We start from the raw sequence: 8,638 nt of genomic DNA, 5'->3' as shown, positions 1-8,638 counted from the left end.
CCGCGACCGGCTCAGACTGTTCCTTCATCGACAATGACTCGCCAACACCACCACGATGTCAGCAGCCGCAGGGAGCAGGCAACACAGAGGGCTCCAGTTGCAGTTAAGAACCAGGTTCTGCTCTCACTCAGCCGCCTACTGGAGTAGAGAGCAGGACACCTAATAGGCCGACTGTAAACTGAGGACTGTGGAGAGCAAGGTATACAAATATCGGCTATCCTCGCTGGTATGAGGTTCAGCGAGTGAGTGCACACTCGCCTCACTGTTACATTACTGCTGCATTCGACTCTGAGCTTCACTGTTTTAGTTGCTTAGCTCAGCAATTATATAAAGAGCATATAGTATGTCTTTTGACATAAAGTGTATCTCCCCATCTATAAGTCGTACCCACCAAGAAAACTTGTAAATGTGTCCCAAAGTCAAGGAGCAAAATAGTTGCACACGTATGCACGTCAAACGCACAATCGTGCCAGTGCCACTAAACAGTTCAGCACACCCAGGACTCGTGAGGAAGTCGGGCTTCCTGACCCGCAGGCCGATCCGGGAGGAAGGTAACTGAACACCCGACACAGAGCCACGAAGCACGATGCCGATAGCTGCACAGAAGAGAACCCATATTCCTTTACACTTTAATCCCCCGACTCACGTACTACAAGAAGCAAATCAGCACAGATTACATTTAAAGCATCTAGATGACAAGTGCTTGGCTATAAATGGTGTTTCAGTAAGTAAACAGAATGAGGGAGGGGTGGGGGGGGATTAACTAGAAACGAGGTGGAGCAGATACACCATAGAGGCAGAATTAAGTCCAATGTGAGAAGTTACGCTGGGAAGTATTAAGAACCAAGAGCAATACAAAGTCGAGGTAAATTGATGAAATCAGGGCTACACTATTTTTTTTATATGTCACGCCTAATTTTATATTTCCTTACATTAAATCTGCAGAGATTTTCTAAAGTGTATGTATATAATTCTGCCTGTAAAGAGGCCAAAGCTAACGCCTGTTGTTCACAGAACATATCTGGCAACCTCCCCATCTGAGACACGGTACAGAAATACTGGGCCCAATATATTGAACTGTTCCTTTAAATACTACACTCACTCTGGTTGTGTTTGTAGTTGAGACAGCTGCTGCATGAAGCAGGTGTAAGCTAAGCATCTTTCTGTATAATTAAGCAGGTATGGCCTCATGGGGGCCCCAAACACAGGCCCTCCAGTTACCACCCACACCAATATTACAGGGATAAGAATCGGATTCACAGGTTGCTTCAGACACCGGGGGGGGGGTAAAAGAGTAACTTTGGTCGACGCCGGCAACCCTCCGTCAGATATCCAGCCCCACTGTGATGAAAGAAAAGACCAAGAGAGACGAGGCCCGTGTAGGTTTGTTTACTTTCTTCTGGGAAGGAACATTTAGAGGGCTTGTTTCTCCATCAGGCCCCGGCCCGGGACACACACACACACACACACACACACACACACACACACACACACACACACACACACACACACACACACACACACACACACACAGAGAGAGAGTGAATGTGAAATACGATGTGGTCTCTAGAGGGATGGACGGTTTGCTGGAGTGAAAGGGCCTGACATGAGAGGAGGGTTCACGGCTATAGGCCGAGCAGCTGGTCCATGCTTCCTGAAGCCTGATAGCTGAAAACAGGACAAGCTGTTGTGTAGTTTTTAGAATATAACGTTGTGTCAGAAGAAGATCTGGAGTAGCTACACCAGCCTGACGCTTGGTACCACCTGTGGGGGTTTAGTGCAGAGACATGGGTTATTCATGGGGCTGCCCCCTCTAGTCAGTCAGTCAACTAACCTGTTGTTTTGCTCTCAAGTCATGTTTTACATCACATTGAAAAGTCACATTGAATGACTTATTTCCATAAACTTATGAACACATATCTGATAAACACACGATTTAAAGTGGTGCTTTTGTGCGATTCTTTGACGAGAAACTCCGATCTGCTAATCCATCAGCCGACGAAATTGTACGGGTGTTAGTCGACTAAGAACGAATTTGGTCGAGGAGAGCCCTAAAATACCAGCATAGGGAGCAGAGCCAGACTGACACTGACTCCACCGGTGAAATATTCACTTTCATATTAAACAAAGGCCTGAGAAGAATAGAACGATGACATCAAGCTTAAGTGCAGAGGGCCGGAGAAAAAAAGAAAACTGTCAGCAGTCAGCACACGCAAACATAGCTAATACAAATATGACAAAGTCACGTGACCAAAGGTTGTATTTGAGTTACAAAGGTCTTTGTCAGTGGCCCCCACCCCGTTTGCAAGGCCGGATGAATACGTTTAGATATTACCTTTATGCTGATGTATGGAGTGGAAGGTTTGTGTGGTCGAGCAACAAATGTCAAAAAGAAGAATTCACTGAAAACATCTGTAGAGCTGAGGGATATCTCTTCTCTTTCAGAAGGCAGCGCCCTGCTTAAAGACGTACGTCACCGCTGGGAAGCATGAGTCAAGTTCCATTTAATAAGACCATTAACCTGCAATAATCTGGATCAGCTTTAAATTGGAACGATGGGAGACACGATATCGCGTACAAGACGCAATCCATGAGTCAGCTGATTGCACGAGCTGGGGTTTTCTATGACACAGCTTTACAGCCACATTGGAACAACCGTTAGACGTTGCTAAACTTTAAAACAATAACTGCATGCGAGTCAGGTTAGACCCAGCGGTTCTGCTATAGGGTCAGCAGACTGGCTACATGTGCACAGCCTTCGCTGGTCCCAGGCATGCGTCCGCTACACTGGCCTACGTCCGACCTGCGAGCTACAAGAAGAAAGTAAGTCTTTAATCCGGAGCTGTGAGAAATCACCAAAGCAAACGGACTATAGGGCCATATTTGTAAGTCATACACGCGCGCGCACACACACACACACACACACACACACACACACACACACACACACACCACATCAACCAGTGGCTTTGCCGTTAGTCCTTTTAAATCTGATCCGCCTAAAGCCAAGCTAAAAGAAATGTTCTGTAGGAAGGAAGGGGAATGGTGATAGAAACATTATATTAATCATCTGCGTTTAGAAAATGGGAAAACAGTAACCTACTAACCTCCGTGGTATCTTAATGGTTTTACAACGTCTGTCTGACTCAACAACACGCTAATCGTCACACGACCTCACTGAGTAGAGGACGCCGTTTGAAGGAGGGAACGTGGAAATTGTCATTCATCATCCAGGCTGATTTCCTTACAGTAAGCGCTTGCTGTGGGGCACGACCCTGAAACAGTTAACAACACGCCATTAGCATCTACAGACTCCTTTTAAGGACCTACTGGCTGCAGACTACAATATGCACGCTGGCTTGACATCAGCGGGCTTCTGATGAGTCAACCAAAGCGACGGACCTCTAAACCTGGCAGTTGTGGAACATCCAGCGGCTCATGACGCAGCAGCAGCTGCTTTAAGAGGACTTCCTTCCTCCTGTCCTTTCATCGAGCAGAGTTTTTCCAGACCTGTGGTACTTTGTGGGGGTCCCGAAGGAGGAGGGGGGGGGGGGTCAGATAGACAGGAACTCACTTTCTCCCTCCGAGTGACAGTCAGCTCAGCGAGGGGTCAGAGTGACTCAGCTTCACTTTCACCTCTACGTTTCCACACCTCCTTCTCTACAGATGCAGCCGATGGGTTGACGGTTTCAGCGCATTTAGGATAGTGTTACAAGGACTCTGCTCGTTAATGATGAACGGGAGACATAGCAGGGATGTGTTCACTGAAGGAGACCCGACTCTTCATTAAATTGCAGCATGAAGAACTGCATCTATGTCTGTTTGTAGACACCTCGGACAAAATAAATAGGAGTGACAGTCAGTAAATCTTGTTTATCATCACAATATCAATGAATAAAAAAAAAAGCAAGATACTTTGTCAGATTGACATAAAAATCCTGTAAAACCAATATTGTCATAACGCAGTCCTTCTTGTTGATTTGCAACATTGCTCACAATGGCTTCATTACAAACAGTGTGGACAAATCTCTATCATCTCAGGATGTACAGTATTGTCAAATCACCCAGCCCTATGCTACATTATGTACATAAGTAATGTCATGTTCAAATATTTCACAAAGTACAAATCATAAAGGATTCAATGCAAGTCCACAGAACTGCAGATTGACACAAAACCATCCTCGCATCTAAGCTAACAAGTGGACCACAGGCAGCCTTCTCCAGTTCTGTCTTGTGCAAACATCCTCCTCCTTATGTGCTCCACATCCTGATCTCTTTAAGAGGTAAACAGTGACTTATGGAAACACACGCGGCTTAACAGAGGTAGCACATCCCAATTAACGTCTGCAGGAGCCCGGGACGCCCTTTGACCCAAGAGACGATGCCCGGAGTCTTGCATTTGAAGCTGCTGCGGACCATTTAAAGGATGTGGATGAAACGCGACGAAGATCAATAGAACAAAATGCTCCATCACTCGACCGGAGACAAGATAAGAGCCTCTGTCCTGTCAGGTCAGGACCTCAGCGCTCCACTAAGCCACAGAAGGTCGACGTGTGGTCCATTCTGAGGGTTATCTGTTGCCGTTTGTCGCACAACAAGGCACGCATCAGTGAGATAATGTAGAGTGGCTTTCTCATAACGCGATGCCAAAGCTTCTACAGTACGACACCAAAGACCTCAGAGCACAAATCAGGTGCATCACAACAACATCCCTCACTCTCTTTGAGCAGCAACATCTCGTCATAGCGCCTTGCCTTAGACATGATGCATAACTCAGAGTGAGACTTAAGATGAGAGGATGAAAACAAGCTGCTACATTCAAAAGAAACGATCCAGTTTCTGCTCTTCTGAGAGAGAGAAGGTAAAATAACTGATACTGGACACTTTGCTACATTGCCTCTAATAGATAGACATATATTGTACTTAAATGGTTTTTAACACAACTTTGGACTGACTTATGTTGTTCTAAACCATTATGCAGCATGTGTGTGTAAAATATGATGTTAAAAGTAATGTATGGGGCTGCAGAAATGCTCCATAGAAAGAGTAAACAAAACCATAACAACAGGTACTCTCCCCTGAGAGTCAAGTCAAGGACATATAATTAACATGTTTTTTTTTCTGTTTAGTTATGACTGTTATTTAATAACCGTGTTCTCAAAAGTACCCTTTGAAGAGTTATTTGAATTAGAAACATGATCTGCCCATTCATTAACAGCCATCTGATATGATGATCAGTGAGATAAAGACAAACTTCCAGGACCAACAGGCTTTTGAACCACATGATTGTGTCCAAGATGAGGATATGACTGACTGAGGGTACATGTTGGCACCGTTCAACACATTCCACAGGCTGTCCCGTCCCACATGCAACAGACGGGTCGCTCAACTGAATTCAAACAACAGTTGGCACATGTCCTCTGATGCACCATTTCAACAACGTGCATGAACAATGCAGATTTTTAAAAAGAGTCTGATTAATTGCATGACCGCGTAGTTAAGTCGTTAGTTGCTCTATTAAAACCACCGGACCGTGACATTCCCAAACACGCCGAGGTGCAGTCGGCGGATCCCTGGGTAACGTTACCAAACGCACCGTGTTAGTCACACCATCCCTTTCTTACCTCTGAACCCGGTGCGTTTGTGATTCACTCGTACGTGGCGGGAATCAATCCATGCCCGTGCGTGGATCCAGATATTCCCGTAAAATCCCACAGTGGCGTAGTATTGGTGGTATTATTTAAGAAGGTATAAGGCTCGCTGAGGACGGAGCCACACGGCAGAGGAGAAGGCGCCACTTGAAACTGACAGAGAGGGATCGGTCGAAACCATAACCACCAAAAGGAGGGGGGAGCGAGCAAGTCCATAAATAACAACACGTTACCGAAGCGTCGCAATCTCATTTATTTCTTTGTAAATCATGCTAAAGCGATAGCAGTAATATACCTTATTATGTTATACTTAGAAGACATTGTGTTATGTAAGGATGCGTCCGGATTTATTTGAAAATGTGAGTTATAAACCCCCCCACTACTCCTTGGATTGAGCCTGCGTGTTTTAACTCAGTTTCATCCGATTGGTCTCTTCCAACGTGACGCAGCAGTACGGCTGCCTTCACGTGGTGTCACAAATATTAAACCTGGTTTACACAACAAGGACGGCATCTTCCATGATAGCCCAATTGCAGAGATTTTATTACAATTCTCGTTTACTCTAAGGTACTCCATGAAACCTCGTGTGTGATTGTGCACCCTAAATAAATACTGACTCGACTTGAGACGACACGTTTAGACAGGTTAGCAGCGGTTCCTGAAGAGAGCTTAATGATGAATTATTAATAATAATTGCGCAGAACATTGAGTGATAACCGTCAATTCGATTTCAATAAGATCAATTGTTGTGACATTTGTGTGACGCATGTCATGTATGTTTAGTCTTGTTGGGATTGAAATGAAATGGCCATCTGTAAAGGCAGCATTGAGGGAAGGGATAAGTCATTTCATCGGTTGCATGAGTCATGAATCTAATTCCTCAGGTTCAATGGGTTTGTTGCGTCTGTCTGCGAGTGTCTTTTCCACTATATTGAATCTTGAAAAATATAATAATTCCCACTGAATTCCAAAGCTCATTTGTTTGTTTTCTAACAAAGCATAGACATGGACTGTGTTGTGGTTTCTGAGCGGCTGAAGTTTGCCTTAGTGGAAAAAAAACACTTGAGAATACAACTTGGGATGATAATAAGTTTCAAAAAATCACTTTCAAATGGCAAGACATCACATGGAAAACAGCATAGTGAGTCTCTGGTTGCTTCCCACAGACAGAAATATGCATCACTGATGCTCTGCTTTGTTCTGTCTCAATCAAGACACAATCCAAGACTTATATTCATATTACAGAAAATATATTGTAGCCTACAAATCAACGACATAGCAATCCGGACAGCAAAGGCAAAGAGCCTATTAAAAGCTGTCATGATTATCCTAAGTGTCTTGGCTGATTCAAAGGGAAAGGCCAATGACATGCGGGCCCTTTGTATAAGCCACTCAACTATCAAAGTCACTGCTGCTTTAAACGTGCCACTGCCAACATCTGGATCCCAGGCAAAAACAGAGGAATCTCAATATATGACTACTTTAGACAAGGTTCATCCACTTTGATCAGAAACAGGCTTTTATCTGTGTTCTGAGTACAAAGCTGGAAGGAGGAACCTTTCTACTATCAGCGCACTGCACATTACAGAGTCGGTCCCTCCCTCTCAAGAGTCCAACGAGACGGACGCCTTCCTGTCGCCTCGTGTCTCTGGACAGATAGGCCCGTGTGGCTGATTATTGAGGGCACACAGTGACGCGTTGCATTTTGTTATCTCTCACAAAGATGTTGTGTAAACTTCAAGTTGAAGTCAGCCACGTGGAAGGATCAGTGCTATATTATTGTTGTTCAGTCAACAGACCGTGTCACGTGGTAAGAGATTCAAAAAGTTCTTCTGTGCATAACATCTGTCCTGCCTTCATATTTGGAGGTTAAGGTACAGGGATATTTAACAGAATTATAGATAAGAGAAGAGATTGGGATATGTATTGAATTAGGCAAAATATAATGATACTAGATTATTATGGTTAGATCATAAAGGATCGGTTGAAAGATGAAGAAAACTAACTGCGGTTAAGGTTATGTGCCTACTAACAATGTAGCTCTATCTCATGTAATTGAACATTAACGTTGCATCACATCTCTCACGCGTTATTGCGATACTAATATGAGGTTCAAACCTATGCTAATTCAAAGCAGCAGCATTTTGACGGTGAGTTGACTTGCAGCCAGGAAAGCCTGCTGTCTCCTCCACTGCAAGGACGTTACATATGAAGTCTCCAATCAGAACAAGATGCCCTAGTTGGATTTGCACGGATTTGCTAATTAAACAAACCTCAGCGGACGCGGGATGTCAACCGGGTCTGCTTGTGTGAAAATGAGAGAAAGAGAGAGAGAGAGAGAGAGAAAGAGGGAGACAGACTTGATAGAGTATAGCGATAAAGAACAAAAACACACTGGGGAAAAAATGTGTGGGATCAGGAGTCAGGAGCAGGATGGCTCTCTGCCGGCGCACAATACATCAGAGGGAGTTTCGCCATATTATGAAACCGCTTCCAATTGCGCTGAGCACCGGTCCCCACCACGCCTCTGTCCTTAACAGAGGGTAGTCATCAGCCTTTCACTGAGGACGCTGACTGACGCATGCAGACAAAGGGTTGTCTTTCCTAAGGTGAGGCAGGCTGCACACATTCCACAAATCAACATAACAAAGGAATTACACATGATGTCATACCCGAAAAACTTCAAAGGCACCTGCCATATCACATTATCAAATACAGCTGACGATGGGCTGCATCAAGTCTCCACTCGTTCACCTACGATGAAGCGGATGAAAGCGGACAATGGAGGCGAAGTACTCACTGTACAGAGGGAAGACAGACACAAGGTGATCCTCCGGCCGAGGTTTGCTTTCTTTCTATCTTCCTCCCTCCCTGTCCTTGTCTGTTTCTGCCTCTCCTCCCACCTTCTCCCCCCTTTCTTCTCACCACAGCAAGATGCTGCCTGGACCAGTGCTCGTTGTCATGGTAACATAGACTAAGGGGGGGGG

General features: G+C 44.9%; 1 protein-coding gene across 19 annotated transcripts in view; it reads right to left on the bottom strand.

Annotated features, from left to right (window-relative positions):
- mical3a (microtubule associated monooxygenase, calponin and LIM domain containing 3a) overlaps positions 1-8,638 on the bottom strand; it is a 77,489-nt gene that overhangs the window by 51,022 nt on the left and 17,829 nt on the right. The window contains exon 1 of one of the 19 annotated variants that reach the window (XM_031862471.1): positions 8,452-8,608. The exons of 17 other annotated variants lie outside the window; for them this stretch is intronic. The gene's annotated coding sequence lies outside the window, so the exon portion shown is untranslated. One more of the 19 variants, XM_031862478.1, reaches the window with a different exon arrangement.

The sequence above is a fragment of the Anarrhichthys ocellatus genome, unplaced genomic scaffold (genome assembly GCF_004355925.1).
Source record: "Anarrhichthys ocellatus isolate YVR2014 unplaced genomic scaffold, GSC_Weel_1.0 scaffold2, whole genome shotgun sequence".
Lineage (NCBI taxonomy): Eukaryota > Metazoa > Chordata > Actinopteri > Perciformes > Anarhichadidae > Anarrhichthys > Anarrhichthys ocellatus.
The sequence above is the reverse complement of the archived record's forward strand: the minus strand, read 5'-3'. Positions and strand labels throughout refer to the sequence as shown.